Here is a 22,736-nt window from a genome sequence, read left to right on the forward strand (position 1 = left end):
TTCCCCCACCTCTCCATCCCGTCCTCACTCTTTATAAAAAATGAAGCCTCGATAAACCTTAATTACTAATTATAACATCAATTAAAAAGAGGTGGAGGTCAACAAGCGACTTTTCCAATAGCCGATCCATGCCTAATCTTTAACTGCAATCCATGTGACACTCTGGAGTATCATCCAACTCAGCGTCATTAGGGGTAGTCAAAGCTTCCATAAAAAACAGCATTTTCTTAAATTTTATATTAAATTCTTTTTAAAATCATAAATTAATCATACAAACATAAAAAATGTTATCAAATCCTTATTTACCTTCTAGAGAATTTGATACAAATCAGGGTGTAAGTCACATTCAAACTTGAGATAAGACAGCTAGCTACATTAAAGTCAATGTGAATTAGCCGCTTAAGTTCCACATGTCCTAAATAAATAGGCACCCTCGTCGGCATTTCCGTGTTCCTCTCTAGTTGTTGTCAATTTTGAAATACATAAAAGAAGCCATCATCACATAGTCTAACGAATTGGGTTCTTATTCAGACATGCAACCCATAAGATGCATGAGACGTAGATCCCTTCCTGTCTGTTCTTGGTGCCATCATGTTAAAATTTTACTACATTACTCTCATTTAAAGAATACTAGAGAGGCCAAACCTCCCTTCGAAATAATTGAAAGATGAGAGAAAGACCAAACCTACTGATGGCTGGTATTTTTTTAAGAAAATACCCCTTTTCCCACCTATGTCAGGATAATTCATATTGTCAAGCTTGCATCTTAGCTTACACTCAGAATTGGAATATAATCCGAGCATGAGAGAAGAAAATGAGCTGCATCCTTGAGACCAAAGAGAACATAAAGATGAAGGGTTTTCTATCGAGCCTCCAATAGTGTGATGGAGGTTTCATTTCCTGAAAATAGCATGTGCTCGCCTGGGAAAGGGTTTGCTTCCACTACATTCCTTTCTGTGAAAAAACAAGGCTCTTTAGGCTGAGGCAGTGCACACTCACTCCCCAACATCAGAACCACATAATGCATGCTTGGTCGATCATTGGGGAAACGTTGTACACACAATAGGCCCATGTTGATTGTGCGAAGCACTTCAGATAGATTGCTGGTATCCCCCATCGATGGATCGATAAGTTCTAAAGACCTACCTTCCATATAGAGTGTCCATGCCTAGACAATGCAAAAAAGGATCAGAAGTATTATCATTTATCATTCTGAAATAAGGAAATATCATTCGATTCTTACATGTCCAAGAAGGTTATATCCGTGGTCTGGATGAAAAAATCCTCTGTTCCTCTTCCCAGTTACAATCTCTAGCACCAAAACACCAAAGCTAAAAACATCCGATTTTGTTGAGTACAATCCTTCAGTTGCATATTCTAGGGACATATAACCTCTATAGGAAATCAATGAAAAAGGGAGGTGATTTTATGGACCATAAAAGTAGATTATATGCAACATTACTGGATATACTTACAATGTTCCCGCCACTCTCGTTGTATTTGCTTCAGTTTCATTTCCCCCAAAACTTCTTGCTAAGCCAAAGTCTGAAATTTTTGGACTCATCTCATTATCTAGTAAAACATTTTCGGCTTTGAGATCTCTTTGGATGACTCTTAGTCTGGAGTCTTGATGAAGATAAAGAAGCCCCCGAGCAACCCCATTGATAATGACAAAGCGCTTAGGCCAATCTAGTACTACACTTCGCATTTGATCTGTCCATTTTTTTTCATCCACATTAGCCCATTCTTCTAATTGGATTCTTGAATATAAATTGAAAATAACTCAACAAACAAATGGATTTAAAAAAATTTCTTGGTTCAGGTAGCAATAACGTGTAAAAATGAAATAAATATGATCCATGCCTATTTTCAGTGACTAAGAGAAATTGTTGAGGACTAAATAGATAATGGATCTTAGTCTAGGGGTCCAAAACCCAAATATTTTAGAGAAGACCTGAAAAGTTTGGAGAAATGGAAGAGAAAATTTTCTAGATACCAGGAGTCCTTACTTGGTCTTGTTCCCAGTTATTAGTCCTCAGCATTTGGTAAAAACAATGTGGAGAAAGAGTTTGTCTAGCATGCAGAGGAGAAAAGAAAAATAAAATAAAAATCATTGGGATTTAAGAGAGCCAAACCAAAAATGAAGAAATCCAAGCTTTTGTTGGGCATGAATTCATAGATCAACATCCTTTCATTGTCATGAATGCAGCATCCAAGAAGCTTCACAAGATTTCGATGCTGAAGTTTTGCAATGGATTCAACTTCATTTTTGAATTCATTTAGTCCTTGTCTAGAATTTTTCGACAGTATCTTTATAGCAATTTCTTGTCCCTCTTGCAATATTCCTTGAAAATAGAACTCAATATGATACACCAATAACCAAACTCACAGAGTTTTAAAACGTACAACTTTCTGTTATCAGAAACAAAACATTCACTCCATGAATGAAAAAGATGTACACTAGAGAAGAGTTATCTTCTAGAAATATACTAGATTCAAAATGCTCTCACTTTACTTTGTAGTACTCTAGTTAGTTTACCAATTTATTTTATGTCCTTGTTCACCATCCCAAGATTAGTAAAGTTGAGATTAGAGAAGATTCCAAGGGATTTTTGTGGGGAGGAGGGCCTTAGAGAAGAAAGTACATTTAGTCAAGTGGTCAATCGTTTGTAAAGCAAAGTCCAAAGGAGGGTTAGTTGTTCGTTCTCTTTCATTGTTTAACAAGGCTTTTCTTTGTAAGTGGTGTTGGCATTTTGCTAGTGACAGAGATTCGTTGTGGAAGAAAATCATAAAGGGAAAGTTTGGGGAGGAGGAAGGGGGGTAGAGGTCAGGAGTGGTGAGAGATTCCTAGGGAGTTGGGGTATAGAAAGAGATTGGGAAGCAATGAGAGCTCTTTAATTAATTAACATGAGCGAGAGAGAGAGAGAGAGAGGGTTAGAGTGAGAGAGGGTGAGAGCGATGGAAGGGAGCGAGGTGAGCGGCAAGCTTCAGAAGGGTTAGAGGGCGAAACAAGTAAAGGTGCAGAAGGTGATGGCTTTGTGGGGGTTAGGAGCAGGGCCAAAAAGGGAAGTTTTGGAGTGGAGTCGAAATGGTTTGATGTAGAGGTGATGGAGCAGAAAGGCAAGGTGCAAGCCACAATTGTAGAAAGGAAAGGAGGAGTCTCCTCGCGGATTAGGCTGGAACTGAAGAGCATTAGGTGCTTCATTGATGGTCTGGATTCTTGTATTAAGATCGCGGTATCTAGTATTTGGGAAAGGAAGTGGAAGGAAAGTGGGAGGTCCTACTTTATGGTGTGGGATCAAAATAAGGGGGGGCTGTTTATGCGAATAGGGGTCACGGATCTGGAAAATAAAAGGTTTTGCATATTCATTCCAAAGGGCAAAGGAGATAAGAGTGGTTAGGTGCTAATGGTGGAGATGCTATGTCGGTTGGGGTGTTATGTCAGAGAAGAGAGCTTCCAAAAAAATGGTGCGCTGTTGCTGAGTTCATCCATGGGGAAAACCTATGCGAAAGTGGCGAAGCAGCCAAAAGGAAGAGAGACAGCAGTGGTGAGGGTGGAGTTATGCAAGAAGGAGTTGAGCTGAAATCTGGAGAAGTTGGCTCATTGCTTGGTGGGGAACTGGAACCCTAGCTCTAGGAAAGGGGACGACCTAAGAGGATGGGGGACACACTTGGCGAAATTTTGGAGTCTGAAGGGTAATTTAGGAATAGCGAAGCTAGAAAGGGGTAAAGTCCTATTAGAATTTGAGGTATTGGCTGAAGCAGAGAAAGCCCTAAAAATTGGGGGTTTCTCATGCGGGTGGTCTACTCTTAGTTTGGAGAAATGGAGGCCAGAGAGGGGATGTCTACTGGAGGGGGAAAAGAGGAGCGAGGCTTGGGTACGTATTGTGGGACTACCAATTTCTCTATGGGAGTGGGACATTCTAAGAAGAATAGGGGATGCCTGTGGGGGTTTTCTCGCTATCGACTCTCAGACGGAGACGTTGGAAGATTTGCAGTGGGCGAGGATTTTGGTGATGCTCAACGATGAGAAGCCCCCCAACGTGGTAGAAGTATGGGCTGAAGATGTTTGCTATGAGATTACTCTTTGGTGGGAGATCAGGCCTGCCCTGAGAATGGCAAGGGAAAGAAAGGGCAAAAACAAGGATGTTTCAGAAGGTAAGGTTGGGGGGTGAGGCCATCGCAGGCGCGGCTGGGCGCGTGAGGGGGAAGGATGGTGGTCTAAGTCTCGAGGTCCTGCTACGGACTGACGATGGGACGAGGGGGCAGTCCTTTGGGTCAAGTCAGGCTGAGGATCCTGGTTTGGGCTCGGATTTGGTTGGGCCCCACGAGTCGTTTGGGACGACGTCGCAGTGGGCCTCTGGGCCTTCTGATGTCTTTGGGCCCTATCCGCCCACGACCTCTCCTCGCGAGTTTGGGCCGTCTTATCTTGGGCTGCCGCATGATTATGGGCGGGCCTCGAATAAGCTTCTTGGAGGGTCTAGGTTGGGCGTCCGAGGCCCGGCCTCGTCTTTGGATTTGGACTTGGACGATGCCTAACTAAGGGGGGGGGGGCGTCCCTTAAATTGGTCAGGTCCAAGTTCTTTGGGGGGCCCTGACCAGTCCAGGTCTTTTCTATGGGTGGTTGATGGACTGTGGAGACCTTCAGCCGAGAAGCAAAGCTTGGAGGAGAACTCGAAGACAGATGATGCTCTAATGGAGGAAGCCTCGAGGTATGGGAATGCCTCTAACTTCTTTGGGCCGTTGGTGTGTGTTTCTCCTTCTCCCCCTTCCTCTTTTTCTGGTCGGACTCCATCGGGGGAGTATTACGACCGTTCTGGGGTGGTTTTGGACGCATCCCAAAGGGAATCTCCGGACCGGAGGATGATTGGAAGGGAGTCTTCAACGCTGGAGACTGTGACTCGCTGGGAACTATTGGAAGATAATAATGGTGCTATGGGAGCTAGTGGAAAGGAACTTTGTCTAGCTAGCGAGTCGTTCCCTGAAGTCAGGGGTTGGGGGGAGGCCAACTAGGAGGAGAGTGAGTTGGCAAGGTTCAGTTAGTTTTTGGGGTTTTCAACAGTGGGACTAGAAAAGGATATCTTGGAGTTCATGGTCAAAATCAAAAAACGAAGGGAAAAAGTGCACAACAAATCTCTTCTGGAAAAATCGAAATTTGAAAGGGAATTGAAAAGACTTAAATGTTCCATCAATTATGAAGTGGGGAGGAAACAGAAAGGTATTTTGCAAGGAAGAGGGTGTCAGACTTCAGTTGTCTAATGAAGTTAAGACTGGTGAGTTGGAATGTTCGAGGAGCTAATGATAGCTCCAAAAGGAAAGTGATCAAGGCCATGATCAGAAGTCAGAGGGCGGACCTTTTTTGTATTCAGGAGACGAAAATTCAGACAATGACAGAGGGGGTGGTGAGGAGTTTGGGTTCTGGGAGGTTTCTTGACTGGGGAGCTATGGGTGCTCAAGGTTCAGCAGGTGGTATTTTGGTTTGTTGGGATAAGAGATCTTTGGAACTGTTGGTGATGAAGATGGGTAATTTCTCTATTTCGTGTAGGCTAAAGAATGTTGAAGATGGGATGGTTTGGATTTTTACTAGAGTTTATGGGTCGTGTAACAGGAAGGAGAGGGAGGCTTTGTGGGAGGAGTTAGGGGCTATAAGGGGAATATGGGACGAGCCTTGGTGTTTAGGAGGGGACTTTAATGTCACTTTATCCCAAAGGGATAAGAGCAGGCAGGGTAGCCTTAATGGAGCAATGCGAAGGTTTGCTCAGGTGGTGGATGATCTAGTCCTCATTGACCTCCCTTTGCAGGGGGGGTGTGTTTTCTTGGAGCGGGGGTAGGAGCAATTAGACATGGGCTAGATTGGATCGTTTCTTGGTAACTCAGTGTTGGCTAGATAATTTCAGGGGGGTTGTCCAGTGTAGGCTTCCTAGGCCTACCTCTGATCATTTCCCCATATTGTTGAAAGAGGGCGGGATGAGCCGGGGACCCTCTCCGTTCAGGTTTGAAAACATGTGGCTCAAGGTTGATGGGTTTAAGGATCTCCTTCGGGATTGGTGGCAGGGAGGGGCAAGAGACGGGAGGGCCAGTTTTAGAATGGCTGCTAAAATGAAGGTGATGAAGGAGAAAATTAAAGCGTGGAATAGGGATGTTTTTGGTAGGCTGGAAGTGAACAAAAGCTCAGCCCTTCAGCAAATTGAATTTTGGAACAGGGTGGAATGTGATAAGGGCCTCTCAGAAAGAGAAACAAATCTGAAAAATGAAGCCAAGGAGAATTTCAAAAAGTGGGCTCTTTTGGAAGAAATCCATTAGAGACAAGTGTCTAGGGAGCTGTGGCTAAGAGAAGGGGATAAGAATACAAGGTATTTTCACAAGATGGCTAGTGCCCATTGGAGAAACAACTTTTTGGATATAATTAAAATTAATGGGGTGGAGTTGGTTGAGGAGCAAGAGGTGAGGGAGGGGATTGTGAATGCCTTTCAGCACCAACTAAGGGAAGACCCAGGTTGGAGAGCCGATATAGAGGGACTGCACCTTCAAAGTCTTAACCTTAGTGAAGCTGAAGCTCTGGAGGTTCCCTTTACTGAAGAAGAAATATTCTCAGTTTTGATGGATATGAACGGCGATAAGGCCCCAGGCCCGAATGGGTTTACCGTGGCTTTTTGGCAAGCTTGTTGGGACTTCGTTAAGGAGGAGGTTGTAGAGCTATTCAAGGAATTTTATGATCAAAAGTCTTTGGCCAAAAGTTTGAATTCTACATTCTTGGTCATTATTCCAAAAAAAGGTGGGGCTGAGGATCTAGGGGAGTTTCGGCCCATTAGCCTGTTAGGGGAATTGTACAAGCTTATGGCCAAAGTGCTGGCCAATAGGCTGAAACAGGTGTTAGATAAGGTGGTTTCGGCTTATCAGAACGCGTTTGTGAGGGGGAAACAAATTCTAGACGCCTCTCTTATAGCTAATGAGGTGGTTGACTATTGGCAAAAGCGGAAAGAGAAGGGGCTAGTGTGCAAATTGGATATTGAGAAAGCCTACGATAGCATTAGTTGGAACTTCCTTATGAAGGTCTTGAAAAAGATGGGCTTTGGGTCTCGTTGGATGGAATGGATGTGGTGGTGTCTTTCAACGGCAAAATTTTATTAACGGGGTGCCAAAAGGCTTCTTCTCCAGCTCTAAGGGCCTGCGTCAAGGAGATCCAATTTCTCCTTATCTTTTTATCTTGGGCATGGAAGTGCTGAGTGCACTCATTAGACGGGTTGTGCAGGGGAATTTCATTACTGGGTGTAGGCTAAGAGGGAGGGGGTGCGGAGATGAATGTGTCTCATCTGCTCTTCGCCGATGACACTATTATCTTCTGCAAAGCTAGAAAGGATCATTTAACTCATTTTGGCTGGATATTGGCGTGGTTTGAGGCGGCTTCTGGGCTTAGGATCAATCTGGCCAAGAGTGAACTTATTCCTGTTGGGGAGATTGATAATATTGAGGAAATGGCGGTGGAATTAGGCTACAGGGTAGGGAGCCTTCCGGTTAAATATTTGGGACTGCCCCTTGGGGCCCGACACAAAGCCTTGTCCACGTGGGATGGGGTGGAGGAAAGAATGAGGAGAAGACTTGCTCTTTGGAAAAGACAATATTTGTCTAAGGGCGGGAGAATCACCCTTATTAAGAGTACCTTGGTCAGCATTCCCATCTACCAAATGTCCATCTTTAGAATGCCCAAGTCAGTGGTTAAAAGGCTTGAGAAATTACAAAGAGATTTTTTTTGGGGAAGGGGAAGCACGGGTAGGAAAATCCATTTAATTAATTGGGAGGCGGTGTGTACTCAAAAGGAGAAGGGGGGTCTTGGTATTAGGAAGATTGGGTTATTGAACAAGGCCTTATTGGGCAAGTGGATTTGGAGATTTGCCTTTGAAAATGATGTCTTGTGGAAGAAGGTGATCGGGGTGAAGCATGGTTTGGAGGGATGTGGTTGGAGATCTAAGGAAGTTCGTGGGCCCTTTGGAGTGGGAGTTTGGAAGGAGATTTTGAAGGAGACGAGCTGGTGTTGGGATAACATGAAGTTCAGGGTGGGAAGGGGAACTAAGATTATGTTCTGGATTGATCATTGGTGCGGCAACGCAGCGCTGTCCCAAGCGTTTCCCCAGATTTTTGCCTTGGCAGTGTGCAGTAACGAATCGGTGAATGAGGTGTGGGACCCAAGGCTTGGCCAAGGAGGGTGGAATCTCAGATTGTCTAGAGATTCTAATGACTGGGAGCTGGTGTTAATAGAAGACTTGTTTTTTCTGCTAAGGGACATCAGGTTAACCCTAGAGGAGGACTCAGTGTTATGGAAATGAGGGGATTTTGACATTTTTCAGATTTGGGTGGCTTACAATCTGTTGGCAGCCCCTAACCCTCTCATTTTTCCGGGAAAAAATATTTGGGTGGACAAGGTCCCAACCAAAGTTGCATTTTTTGCGTGGGTGGCAGCTCCCTAATCGTTGTTTTTTGTGTGGTTGTGAAGAGGAAAATGTAAATCACATTCTTTTACACTGTACAATGGTTAGGGCCCTATGGGAGATTGCCTTTGCCTTATTTGGGGTTCAGTGGGTGTTTCCAGAGAAGGTCAAAGAGGCGTTATTCTATTGGCGGGGCCCTTTTGTGGGTAAAAAAAGGAAAAAGATATGGAATTTCATTCCGTTATGTATTTTTTGGACGGTTTGGAAGAAAAGAAATAGGTTAGCTTTTAGAGGGGGTTCTTTGGTTATTCAGACTCTTAAGAATTCTTTTGTATGTAGTCTGTGGAGTTGGGTTAAGGTGTATAGGGGAAAGGAGTCCTCTTCACTTTTAGGCTTCTTGGAGTGGGTAGCGGTTCCCTAAGGGCTAGTGAGGTGTTCCTGTTTTTGCACTTTTGGCCTTGTGGCTGCTTTGTATACTTCCTGTATGCAATGCAGCCTTTCGGCCTTTTTTAATATATTTTGCTCTCGCTTATCAAAAAAAAAAAAAAAAAATGAGAGCTCTTTAATTCAATGATTTCCTTTACAATGGGTAATGGGAAGAGGGTAAAGTTTTGGAATGATAGGTGGTGTAGCAAGGAGCCATTATGTGAGACTCACCCATCCTTGTTTGCCTTATCTGATTCTAAAAAGGCGTGGGTAGCTGATCTGTGGGAGCATTGAGAAAGAGGGAATTGGAACTTCCGTTGTAATGAACATAAATGATTAGGAGTTGGGTTGGCCTAAGATTTAGAGGAATCTTAAAGGATTCATGTAGCTAATCTAAAAAAGTTGGGATAAAGTTTTTAAGAGTTGAGTTTTATTATTTTCTACTAATTTGGTGATCACTTTTTCAGTCTCCCTCCTTTACCATTACTGGTATGTTTGCTGACTGTGGGATGAAATGAAGGGAGGAGGCAGATGTTGGTTTGCAGTGGATTCAAAATCTTTTGAAATCTCTGTAGAGGTGAGTGGGGAGAGATGTAGGGGAATCATTGTGGAAAGGAGTAGAGGCTTTACTTCGTGGGTCAGGTTTGGAAGTCTCAGCTTGTGCTGCTTGCTGGAAGGGGTGGAGGCTTGCTGTAGGGGTGTTGTTGTGCAGGGTCTGGTCAAAAGGTGGGAAGATGGAGGAAGGAGGTTTAAGTTGGAAAGTAGAGCTAATGAGGCAGGTAGGTTTTTATTGTGTTCCGTGGTAGACCTGGAATCAAAGAGATATTGCTTAGTGTTTCCAGAAGGGAAAGGAATTCTGGGAGGATGGGTTCTGTTGGCTGAAAAGCTTCGCTCCCTGGGGGTTATGTCTCGGGTTGAGTCTAAGGGAAATGCTGGTTCCTATGGGACAGGGAATACAGTAGGGGAATCTGAAGATAAAGCCCCAAAATCCTATGTCGATGTGGTGAATTCAAGAGAGAAAAAGGTAGGGGAAACACTATGGTTACAGTTGGGAGAGAAAGACATCTCAAGTGAGAGGAAGTTAATGGACCGATGTCTGGTTGGCAGATGGGGACTTACTCCACTGTTGGATTCAGATATGTATGCTCTTGAAAGTTGGGGGAGAACCTGTTGGAATATTAAAGGAGGACTGAAGTTTGCAAGGATAGGGGGCCCTCTCTTGCTGATCGAGTTTGAGAATAAAGATGAGGCAGACAAGGTGCTTTTAAGAGGGAACAGATGGTTCAAGGAATCGACTCTGCATTTGGACAGGTGGGACCCAAAAGTGGGGTGTTCTCGAAATGGCGAAAGAGCCGAGAATGCTTGGGTAAGAGTCATGGGATTGCCGTTGCATCTTTGGAGTCGGGAAGCCCTTAGAAAGATAGGGGACTGTTGCGGGGGGTTCGTTGAAGTGGATGTAAACACTGCAAATCGTAAGGAACTAAGGTGGGCCAGAATTTTAGTGAGATATGCAGGTGTAGATTGGCCGAGTACCATGCAAGTAGTAGTGGGATCTTTTTGTTACGCTCTCCAGCTATGGTGGGAGGTGAAACCAGGCTTGTCGGAAGTGATCCCGGCCATTAGAAAAGAAAAGGGCAAGGAGCGGGAGGTTAGGGATGACGGAGAAGGAGAGACACGCGCTGGATTCAAAAGGGTGGGAGAAAAGGCGTATGGGGAACCTGCAAAAGTGGCTGAGCAGTACAAACAGACGAAGGAAGCTGCAGCACGAAAGTTCAGTCTTCTGGTACTGTGCCGAGAGCAGTATCAGAGGCTGACGGGTCAATAGGAGACCGATTTTCAGCTGGGGAGAGGAGTTTGTCTTCTGGGCCTGGAGAATATATGCCAGTGGGCCGGCAAGGTGAATCGGGCTGGGTAAGTGAGCCCGCTGAGGAGGGCCAAGGGATTAAAAATCAGAGATAATGGGCCGGCCCAATTTGAAGCTTTTTAAAGGCCACGTGGGGGAGGTAAGACCCATTTTGGAGATTGCAAAAGGGGTTAGGGCTCCCGATGGGCGTCGCAGTGGTGGCGGAGAGCAGGAGGGGGATTTGTTTGGGTTTAAGCTAGGATCGTCTCATTCGGCCGCCAATTCCTCAGAAATCACTGACGAGGCGTTATTGGAGGAGGCCTCCAGGTATTCCGTTCAAACATTTTCTCCTCTCTCATCTCTGGGGAAACGGGATATCTCTCTCTTTTCTACTCCTTCTGGGTGGGACGGGAAAGGTGTAGTCATGGCTAGGAATTCCGTCCGGGGAATAGCTTCAGATGACGAAGGGGAGTAGTTATGGACCCGCTACGGATGATTTTGGCGGACGGAAGGGAGGCTGAGGTTTCGGAAATGGTGGGCAGAGAGGCTGGGAATACTGAGGAGTTATCAGTAGGGGCTTTGGGAAGAGTCTCCCATGAGGACAAGGAGGAGAGGGGTAAAGAGGGGGAGTGGTGTTGGCAGTCTAGTAGTCTGGCTAATTTTAGCCGCTATCTAGGAATGCCGACGGAGGGATTTGAAGGGGAAATATTGTTCTTGCTCAAGAGAATGAAAGAGAGGAAGATTCAAAAAGGTAAGTTGGATGGCACAAAGAGGAGAAAATTAGAGACATCAAAATTCGAAAGAGAATTGAGAAAATTGGAGTGGACTGTGAACTATATTGGAGGTGGAGGAGGAGGTGAAGGAGGGGGAAGCACAAGTAGGTCTAAATGAAGCTCAGAATGCTCACCTGGAATGTAAGAGGGGCTAATAATTGTGACAAAAGGAAGGTGATCAAAGCCTTGATTAGGAAAAATAGGGTGGACTTGGTCTGCCTACAGGAAACCAAGATTCAGGAAATGTCCACGGGCATTGTTCGGAGCTTAGGAGTGGGTAGGTTCATTGAATGGGGAGCTATAGATTCAAGGGGTGCAGCCGGAGGAATAGTGGTGATATGGGACAACAGGTTGCTGGAATTGATTGACATGCAAAAGGATTGTTCTCCATTTCGTGCACTTTTAAGAGTTGTGAGGATGGTTTTATATGGATGTTTACAGGGGTTTATGGGCCAACTTTAAGGAGGGAGAGGGAGAGTTTTTGGGAAGAGCTGGGGGCCATTAAGGGGCTCTGGAATGGACCGTGGTGCATTGCCGGGGACTTTAATGCCATACTGAGACCGGAAGAGAGCAACAGAGGAGGGAGATTGAACTCAATTATGAGAAGGTTCGCAGAAGTGAAAGAAGAGCTGGAGTTAAAGGACCTGCCCATGGTGGGGGGCCCTTTTACATGGACTGGAGGAGCGGGCAATCAGTCTTGTTCAAGGTTGGACCGATTTCTGGTTAATGAGGAGTGGGATAGCCATTTTGGAGATGCGAGGCAGTTTCTTCTTCCAAGACCCGTGTCAGATCACTTCCCGATTCTTATGGATGGTGGGGGTATGAGAAGAGGCCCTATACCGTTTAGATTCGAGAATATGTGGTTGAAAGCAGAAGGTGTAAAGGATCTATTGAAGCAATGGTGGGAGGAAGGCAGATTCAGTGGATCTGCAAGTTTCATCTTGGCTGAAAAATTAAAATTTATGAAGGCTAAGCTGAAGGAATGGAACAGAAACAGTTTTGGAAGGGTTGAATATAGAAAGAATACGGCACTGGAGCAGATGGAGTATTGGGATGAAAAGGAGAAAACCAGCAGGCTGTCTTTGGAAGAGCTGGAAGCCAAAAACGAAGCGAAAGAAGAGTATAAAAAATGGGTATTACTTGAAGAAATCACGTGGAGGCAAAAATCCAGGGAAGTGTGGCTGAAAGAGGGAGATAGAAATACCGGTTTTTTCCACAAAATGGCCAACGCACATAGGAGGAGGAATAATGTGGACAGAATTAAGATCAACGGAGTGTGGCTCACGGAGGAAAATGATATTAGGGAAGGGGTCGCCAATGCTTTTAAGATGTTGTTGTCTAACCCGGGGGATTGGAGACCTTCTGTTTCTGGGCTGCAGTTTGAGATGTTAGAGCCTTTGGACGTCAGTGCATTGGAGTCTCCTTTTATGGAAGAGGAGGTGTTTGACGCCCTAGTGGGATGTGATGGGGATAAAGCCCCGGGGCCAGATGGATTCTCTATGGCATTTTGGCTTTTTGCGTGGGATTTCGTGAAGGCTGATGTGATGAGATTCTTTAAGGAGTTTCACGAAAATGGCAAGTTCGTTAAAAGCCTCAATGCGACATTTATGGTCTTAATTCCTAAAAAAGCAGGGGCTGAAGATTTAGGGGATTGTAGGCCTATAAGTTTGGTGGGAAGCTTGTATAAGTGGCTGGCCAAGGTATTAGCCAATAGGCTAAAAAAAGTGGTTGGAAAGGTGGTCTCCAAAGCTCAAGGGCGTTTGTGGAAGGTAGACAAATCCTAGATGCAGTGTTGATAGCCAATGAAGCCATTGATTCGACCCTGAAGAATAATGAGAGCGGCATCTTGTGCAAATTGGACATAGAGAAGGCGTATGATAAAGTGGACTAGAATTTTATTCTCACAATCATGAAGAAAATGGGTTTTGGGGAGAAATGGATTAGGTGGATTCGGTGGTGCATTTCCACTGCAAGTTTCTCAGTGATGATCAATGGTACCCCTACGGGCTATTTTCAAAGCTCCAGGGGTTTGAGGCAGGGCGATCCACTTTCCCCCTACCTCTTTGTCATTGCTATGGAGGTCTTCAGTATTTTCATTAAAAGGGCAGTAGAGGGAGATTTTTTATCTGGTTGTAGGGTAAAAGGTCGGAGCGAAGAAGAGGTCCTAATTTCCCACTTGTTGTTTGCTGATGATACACTGGTGTTCTGTAAACCTTCACAAGATCAGTTGACTTACCTCAGTTGGCTTCTCATGTGGTTTGAGGCTGTTTCAGGATTGAGGATAAATTTGGAAAAAAGTGAATTAATTCCAGTAGGGAGGGTGGAGTGTATGGATGATCTTACTGAGGAGTTTGGATGTAGTATGGGTAGTCTTCCAACCACCTATTTGGGGATGCCCTGGGTGCTCCTTTTAAGTCAGTCACAGTTTGGGATGGAGTGGAAGAGCGCTTCCGAAGAAGGTTAACTATGTGGAAGAGACAATACTTGTCCAAGGGAGGAAGGGCGACTCTCATTCGTAGTACTTTATCGAACTTACCCATCTATCTAATGTCATTGTTGTGCTTACCAAGCTCAGTTAGACGAAGATTAGAGAAAATCCAAAGGGATTTCCTATGGGGTGGGGGCAACCTGGAACATAAGCCCCATTTAGTAAGATGGGAGCTGGTGTGTTTAAGCAAGGCGAAAGGAGGATTGGGGGTCAAAAGCCTATCCCTCCTTAACAAGACTCTTCTTGCTAAGTGGAATTGGCGTTTCGCAAATGAGAGAGAGGCTTTGTGGAATCAAGTGATTAGAGGGAAGTATGGAGAAGCTAGAGGGGATGGTGCTCGCGGGAAGTGAGAGAGGCTCATGGTTTGGGTTTGTGGAAAGGAATTAGGGCGGATTGGAAGTTGGTGAGTGATAGGATGGCTTTCACAGTTGGTAATGGAAAAAGGGTGAGCTTCTGGAGGGATAGATGGTGTGGGGAGTCTCCTCTATGTATGACCTTCCCTTCTCTTTTGCTTTGACGGTTGAGAAGGAAGCGTGGGTGGCAGACATTTGGGATCCCTTGGCTGAGGGGGGTTGGGGGGGTTGGAACCCCTGTTTTTTAAGAGCGTTCAATGACTGGGAGGTTGAGGAGGCAGAAAGATTTATGGAGAGGATTCAGAGTAAAAGAGTTATTGAGGATGTGGAGGATATGGTATCTTGGACTGAAACAAAGAGCGGTAAATTCTCGGTCAAGTCACTTTATATAGCTCTTGAAGCGGGTGGTTCGTCTTTATTTCCTTCAAGCTTTATTTGGAATGCGAATGTGCAGCCCAAGATTGGTTTCTTCGCATGGGAGGCCACGTGGGGCAAAGCTTTAACATTGGATCTAGTCCAGAAAAGAGGATGGGCCTTGGCGAATAGATGTTTTATGTGTCTTGAGAATGAGGAGACCATAAACCATCTCCTTCTTCATTGTCCCAGGACGAGGGTATTATGGGATCTTCTCTTTGCCTTATTTGGGGTGTCTTGGGTTTTGCCCTTTTCAGTTAAAGAGACACTTCTGAGTTGGAATGGCTTTTTCATGGGCAAAAATCGCAAGAAGGTGTGGAAAGCTGCTCCTCTTCATATTTTTTGGACGGTTTGGAAGGAGAGGAATCGATTGGCTTTCAAGGATGAGTCGGTGTCAATTCAGAGATTGAAACAATCTTTTATTCTTACGTTATGGGCTGAGGCTAAATTGTTCATAGACGACTGCCCTCTAACTATAGCTAACTTTATTGATTGGTTGGGCTCTAAGTAGGCTTGTGGCATTAGGTGTTTTGTCTTTTGGCCTTTGATGGCGGGTGTATAGGTTTTGTATACTTAGAGTCGCTATTTTAGCGTCTCTTTCTCCCTTTTTTCTTTAATGAAATTCATTTTCTTATCAAAAATAAATGATTAGGAGTTGGGTGTCATAGAGCGTTTTCTTTCTAAACTCCAAGGACATTCAGTTAAGGGGGAACAAGAGGATAGAGTTGTTTGGAAGGGCAATAGCAAAAGGGTTTTCTCTGTAAGGGGGCTTTATTCTTTGTTGGAGATTGATGGTACTATCCATTTCCCTTTGAAGATAGCTTGGAACACTTGGATTCCTTCAAAGGTGAGTTTCTTCACTTGGGAGGCTTATTAGGGAAAGGTTTTGACTTGGTTCAGCTTCAAAAAAGGTGGATTTTGGCCAATAGGTGTGCTTTGTGCAAAGGGAAGTCAGAGTCCATTGATCATAACCTTCTTCATTGTGACAAGGCAAGATTATTATAGCAGTTGGTGTTCTCCACTTTTGGTGTTTAGTGGGCTATTTCTGAGTCAATTAGGGAAACACTCCTAGGGTAGCATGGTTCTTTTATAGAGAACAAATGTATTAAGGCTTGGAGAGTTGCTCCTTGCATTTTTCAAACAATTTGGAAACAAATAAATACCAAATACTTTGATAGCAAGGAATTGTTCGATCAAACGCTAAAAAATTTATTCCTAAACAATTTCCCTATATGGGTCAAGGTGTCTATAGGTGGTGGCTATACGCATATAATTGATTTCATAGATTGGTTGGGTATTGGTTGAGAGAGGAAGTATTTTTTGTACCCTCTTTTATGTTTTTTGCTTGGTACTCTTTGTATACAGCTTGTATACTCTTGCACACTTTTTGAATTTTTACTAATACAATCTCTTACTTATCAAAAAAAAAAAAAAATCAAATGGACCTTTGGAGTGTTTTTTTTTTATTCTTTTTTCATAATTTTTTAATGGAGACTTAACATTCTATGTTTCTTCTCAAAGTTTTGCAAATTAAAAGGAGCCACTAAACATTTTAGAACCAGAAAGCCTAGCACAAGTTAATAGAACAAACTAGTGACACACGTTTCCACATATGTTAGCATCAAAATGACATGGGCATGTATAGGCCTTGATGTCTATTGCCTACATTTAGGTACTATGAAGATTAGGGCAAAGACTATTTCTCAAGTTGCATAGTGTATCTATCATGTGGGGGTGGTGAAGCTTTGGTGTAGAAACCGCATCTTGTTAGGTAGAACATGGTTTGCTTGAAAAAAAGGAAAGGTGGTTTGGGTGTGAGAAATCTAGCTCTGATGAATATAGCCCTCTTAAGCAAGTGGAATTGGCGGTTTGCAAATGCCTTTTGGAAGCAAGTCATCAGTCACAAGTATGATGAAGAGGATGGAGGGTGGCGCTCCCGTGCAATGAGAGATGTATGGTGTGGATTTGTGGAAAGCAATTAGGAAGGAGCGGATTTATTTGAGTGGTAGGTTGGCCTACCAAGTGGGTAATGGGCAAAGAATGAGATTTTGGATGGACAAGTGGTATGGAGATGAGCCACTTTGTGAGTCATTCCCTTCCTTATTTTCCATTTCTTCGTCTAAAGAAGCTTGGGTGTCGGATGTTTGGAACCCTAATGGTGATGGGGGTGGTTGAACCCCTCTTTTCTCAAGGGCATTTACTAATTGGGAGGTAGAGTTGGTGGAGCGTTTTTTGCAAAAGATCCAAGCTTTTAGGGTGCATAGGGAGGTGGAAGATAAAGTGATTTGGGCAACTTCGAGGTGTGGCACCTTTTCAGTCAAGTCTCTTTATTCTATCTTAGAGATCGGAGATTCTCCTTTGTTCCCTAGTAGTAGTATTTGGAGGGTGAGTGTGCCTCCTAAGGTGGCTTTCTTTGCTTGGGAGGTTTCTCGGGGGAAAGTCTTAACTTTGAACCAACTTCAAAGGAGAAAGCACTTTTTGGCTAATAGGTGTTTTTATGCCTCTCTGAAGAAGAGATGGTGTATCACCTTCTTCTTCATTGTGCAAAGACTCGGTTTCTTTGGAATCTTCTCTTCTCCCTCTTTGGTGTGGCTTGGATTCTTTCTTGTTCAATGAAGGAAACTCTTCTGGGGTGACATGGGGCTTTTGTGGGTAAAACTCATAAAAAAGCTTGGCAAATGACTTCTTAATGTTTATTTTGGATAGTATGGAAGGAAAAGAATATGTTAGCGTTTGGTAATGAGGAATTTTCGCTCCAAAAATTGAAAAATTCTTTTGTATGTAACCTTTGATCTTGGGTTAGGATGTCTATAGATTTGAACCCTTATTCACTTGTAAGCTTCATTGATTGGTTAGACTCTAAATAAGGGTAGGTGATGTTTTTGGTTCTTTCCCTCCCCTTATGGTTTGAGACTTTTGGCTTCTTTTGTATACTCCCCGTATACTTTGAAGGCACTACGTTTGGTGTCTCCTCTTTTCTTTATATACATCTTTTTTTATCTATCAAAAAAAAAAAAAAAAAATAGTGTATCTATCATGTGTTATTAACTTGAAGATTAAACTCAGCCCAGAAAAAAGATGATAGTCTTACCTTGTAGACAGGTCCAAAACCACCCTCTCCAAGCTTATTGTCACTTGAAAAGTTATTTGTAGCACTCAACAATGCAGCCAAGTCAAATAGTGGTAATTCAAGATGCTCATGCCTTTCATTGGCTTCACCTCCTTCCAAATAGTGTTTAATTTTTCCTGCATTAAGATACAAATAATTGACTCAGAATGTTGGATTTTAAGTAGGAATTGCTCATGGGTTAGGCTGGGGTCATCCAGGGCTATTCAGGTACACAGAAATTCTTAAATTAATCCATTACCAGGCCTAGATCAATTCACTAATCATACAATCAAACAACGCCATTCCCCTTCTCCCTCAGTTGAAGAATGCATGACCAGACAACATGAAGAACATTTTACTACTACATATGATAATACAAGTCCTATGAGTACTTACCGTTTCTCTTTAGCTTCTTCTTCTTCTTCACAACATACAAGGTCAGAATTACAATTAGGAAAAGCACTCCCAAAATTGATACAGAGTTGATAATGACCTGCTTTCGTCTTTTCTCAGAGCTGCTATTTGAGCTAGAAAAGGCATCTTGACCCAGGTAGAAAGCAGTTAAGCAGGGGAACCAGGTATTAAAATATGAAGACTATAAATTTCTGACAAGGAGGAATTGTTGATCTGAAACACATTAGTAGTTCAGAACCATGAAAGCAGGAGTTCAAAGAACTGAAGTTGCAGCAAGATTAGAAGGCACAATTCAGGTGTTGTATTTATGTGTTATACCTTTTATATCACTGCAATTGGAATCTAAAAGAACAAAATATGGAAGGCACAGGTCAGGCAGTGTATACCTTCCATTTAACCGCAATTGCAAGCTAAAGAAACAAGTTTAAGCATTGTGAGGAGCAGTTGTTTAGACCCTAGTCTTCAGAAAATAAGTACTCCACTTCAAGAAAGGATGTGCCTTGGTAGTTGGTTCACAAATTTTTCATATTGGTTTTATTTCAGAAAGAGGTGAAGTTTTAAGTTACAACAGTAAAGGATAAGAAGGAGAGGCACTAATGCACAGTGAACATTGATGAAAGCCTTGTCATAAAGAAAAGTAGAAGTTTTCCTTAAAATGTTATACCAATTTATGTTTCTGAGGTAAGGAACAGGTACATTCTTACCTAATTCTGATGCAGCCATCCTCACATACAACTCTTGTCCATTTTCAGCAAATTCTCTGATATCAATCAAATCACCAAACCAGAGCAAGCATCCACTTCCTCCATTCCTGATATCTGAATTTGCATAGGCAGTGCAAGAGCAGTTCCCCAAGCACATAGAGGCACACTTCTTGAGACTCATGCTTTCATTAAACCAGGAGTTTTGCGTGTCTGGCAGTTTCACACCAGTGTACTTTACAAACCCCTCACCCTTGTGGCAATCCAGCGGAGTGCTCCGAACACATCCATTTGACCAATCCACCATGCTCCATTCATTTGGGAACTTTGGAACAAATCCTTTCATACATGTACATTTTGGAGAATGGTTAATGTTGCAGCTGCCATATGCACCACACAATGAATAACTGTCACAGTCATCCTTCTGTGCAGACGAGTAAAGGATCCACCCACGTGTTCAATCAATCCATGTGAAACGCTGAACGTATCTATTTGGACTTAACACCATCCTCGTAATAACAGAGCTGTTAAGAAGCTCATAAGTATAATAAATCTCCTTTTCATTTAAAACAAAGGAATATTTATAAACTGGATTCGACCTTATTTCAGGAAACCCACTAAATCGAAGGCCATTCCATGGACCAGAGCGAAAAGTCACAGCTGAGCCACTCCTCAGAATAAGTTGTGGAAATCCACTAGGATCAAGCCGATATGTAAAATTTCCTTTAGAAGGGTCATCAGTGCTCTTCCATGAAGATAAGTACCGATCTAAGCCTGTCACAGTGTTCCTTCCAAACTTCATGCCTGGTAGAACAGTATCACAAGGATAATCAAAACTCTGCCATAGAAACTTTTCCGGGTCACTATCATTACCATTCTTCACAACTAGATTTCCAGACTCCAAAAGCTGTGCATTTGGATTCATTGCAGGTTGTGAAGAATTAGAAGACCAAATGATGCCATTAGTACCATTGAGAATGACAAGAGTTCCCTGGTTCGTGACCTTCAGGACTCCTGATGAGTCAGTGAGAGGAAATTCTCTGTTGGCAACCCAAACCACAGTTCTAGTAGACACCTTCTTGTACCATATCCCCACGTATCGATTATTGGAATCATCCGGGCTGAAGAAACCCAGTTCGAAGCTCCCACCAACTGAAGTTATGGTCTCTCCATCTCTAATTACTAAATCAACAGTTATGGTGTCTCCTGCATTGGAGACTCTATAGATAGAGATTACATACAAGAAAACGACAAGTGTTGTAAAGGTATCCATTGATGTCCCAGAAAGAGACTGTCTCAAACCTTATATCCTTCCCAAGTCAATTTTAAATTCTCTTCTCCCCCCCTCCCTCCCCCAAAAAGATTTGGTCTAGTTTCCATTAAACTGCACAGTTGATGCTGTTTTTAGTTGATTGGTCAGATCTCAAGAAGTCCACAAATAGGAAAATATGCCTCCATCTTATGTGCTTCCCAAGTAATCTTATACTTCTCTTTTCCCACCCTAAGAATTGGCATAGTTTCCTTCAAACTGCAAAATGAATATAGTCTTCAGTTCACAGGCCATAGTTCAAAAGTCTATGGATACAATCAATTATTCGTTTTTTGTTGACACATGATCATTAGTTGGAATAGTCCCTTGACTCGAATAATGGTTTGATAGGGTGATGTAGAGATTAGCATCCACCACCAAATACAAAATTAATAACTTTCAATATGTCATGCATCCATCATTAGGATGTAATGATCCAGTATTCATAACCTTGTGCATCTGATTTTCTTTCCTTTTTCAAAATTGTCAATCATATAAAACAATCACACAAAGGCTAGAAAAAAGGTCACTTCAAATGATAAAAATAGCACAGATGTTAGCCCCATCAGCGTGATCTTTAAACCAAATTCCCGGTAATTTTAATTCACCAAATGACATTTTGCTCTCTATGAAGCAGAGGTAACAATGTCAATCCTGAATTCCAGAAAAAATCTCATGCTTAAATCCCTTGTGTGAACACTACTAAATAATTAAGCATTAAATGCCGACATGTGGAGGTATTAAGCTCATTAAAATATGCTAGAGTGAAGACAAACCCCTATTCAAAAGAATTGGAAGGAGGAAAAACCAAAAACAGAGTCAAGGTTCTCCACGATATTCCAATTCACAAATGAGAGGTACATTTGAGAAAAAAGAGAAACAAAACTTGTAAATGGAAATTTTCAAACACTGACCAGAGTGCGTAACATGAATGACAAGCCACCAAAGATGACCATTATTTGGATGCCTTTATGTTTGACCAAGTCCAAGTCTACCATCATCCAATCAATTAATTCTTAATTATATATGTGTATGAACAGTTTATATCTTACACTAGTCTTTAATTGGAATCTAATCTTAACAATTTAGAGGGTTGAAACCCCAACAGTAATTATACACTCACAAGTCCAGAGACAAAACAAAATATGGACATGAAATTTCTTCTATTCAACCTCCAATAGTGTGAAAATGGCGCTTTCCTGAGGAATAATTCGCATTGAGCGTATGCCTTCGATTGAGGCAATGCACCGTCACTCCCTAACATAAGAACCACGGAAGACAAGCTTGGTCAATGCATGAAGAGACAATGCACAAGGAATGAAAATAAAATCTTGAACAACGTTTCTCAATGTACTCACGTTCCAATCAAACTTTCTCCTCCGTATCTAAATCTGCAAAAGCAGGGCAAGAGCATTTCCTCAAGCAAGCTGAGGAAAGCAACACTGGCCTGCTGATCGCTCCACCGCCGCCCATGGTTACCATTTCTCTACCACATTGTTTCGGGATCCTTGAAGAGGGGTTCCGCTCTTCAATCAGAAGCTGCAATGGAAATTGCGGTATAAAGGGAGCCATGGCCTTGTTCATTGGGACTGAGGAAAAGAGAAATAGATTTATGAGCGAGTGGAAGAAAGGGGATTAGGGCTTGCCTAGGATCAGTGTGGCTGTGAAGAAGAAATTTGCACACAAAGAATTCAATTAAGGCTTTATACATACATACATACATATATATATATATATATATATATATATATATATATATATATATATATATTATATATATATATATATATATATATATATATATATATATATACATTTTGAAGGTATCTTATTGGAAGTACCTTTGACACTAAACTCAACAATATCGTTGATTTTTTTTAAATATATTTTTTTTCTCAAAATGGTAGGTGAATAGGAACAAGAACAAGAATTTCCATGCTACAAACGTCAAGAATCAAAATCCTTTAGTTAGGATTTGGTGTCCATGTCATGTCAAACCTTACATATTCCTATTACATAATTCAATTCAAACCTGACAAGAATAATATTCGTGTCAAAAATATAAATTTAAATACTATTTAATTATTAAACAAATAACATGTCGTGAAATGCATTTAATAATCATATTCAATTAAGTTTTATTACAACTCAATTAACCTATTTATTTAAAAACAAATTTAAAATGAGTCAAATATGATGATTGTTATTCTTTATTGTCTAAAATACTAAGTCTTGTACATAGCGACTTTAGCTAATAATACTTAGAAAAAGAATAACTACGGCTTTTGTAGTACTCTCGGTATCGTTTTCAAAGACTGACCTATGAAATTTGTTAAACTAGGTTTAAAAGACTACTTAAATCAAATTCTTTAAATTGAAAATATTTGAAAATCTATTTGAATGAAAATGAGTTTGCTAAATAAATCTAAATTTAAAAAAATGCAAGAGTATATTAACTTTGATTCAAATATTCAAAAATG

General features: G+C 42.2%; 1 pseudogene; it reads right to left on the minus strand.

Moving 5' to 3' along the window:
• Window positions 1-483: 483 nt before the first annotated feature.
• LOC117908937 lies at window positions 484-21,925 on the minus strand (annotated as a pseudogene).
• Window positions 21,926-22,736: the final 811 nt, after the last annotated feature.

The sequence above is a fragment of the Vitis riparia genome, chromosome 19 (genome assembly GCF_004353265.1).
Source record: "Vitis riparia cultivar Riparia Gloire de Montpellier isolate 1030 chromosome 19, EGFV_Vit.rip_1.0, whole genome shotgun sequence".
Lineage (NCBI taxonomy): Eukaryota > Viridiplantae > Streptophyta > Magnoliopsida > Vitales > Vitaceae > Vitis > Vitis riparia.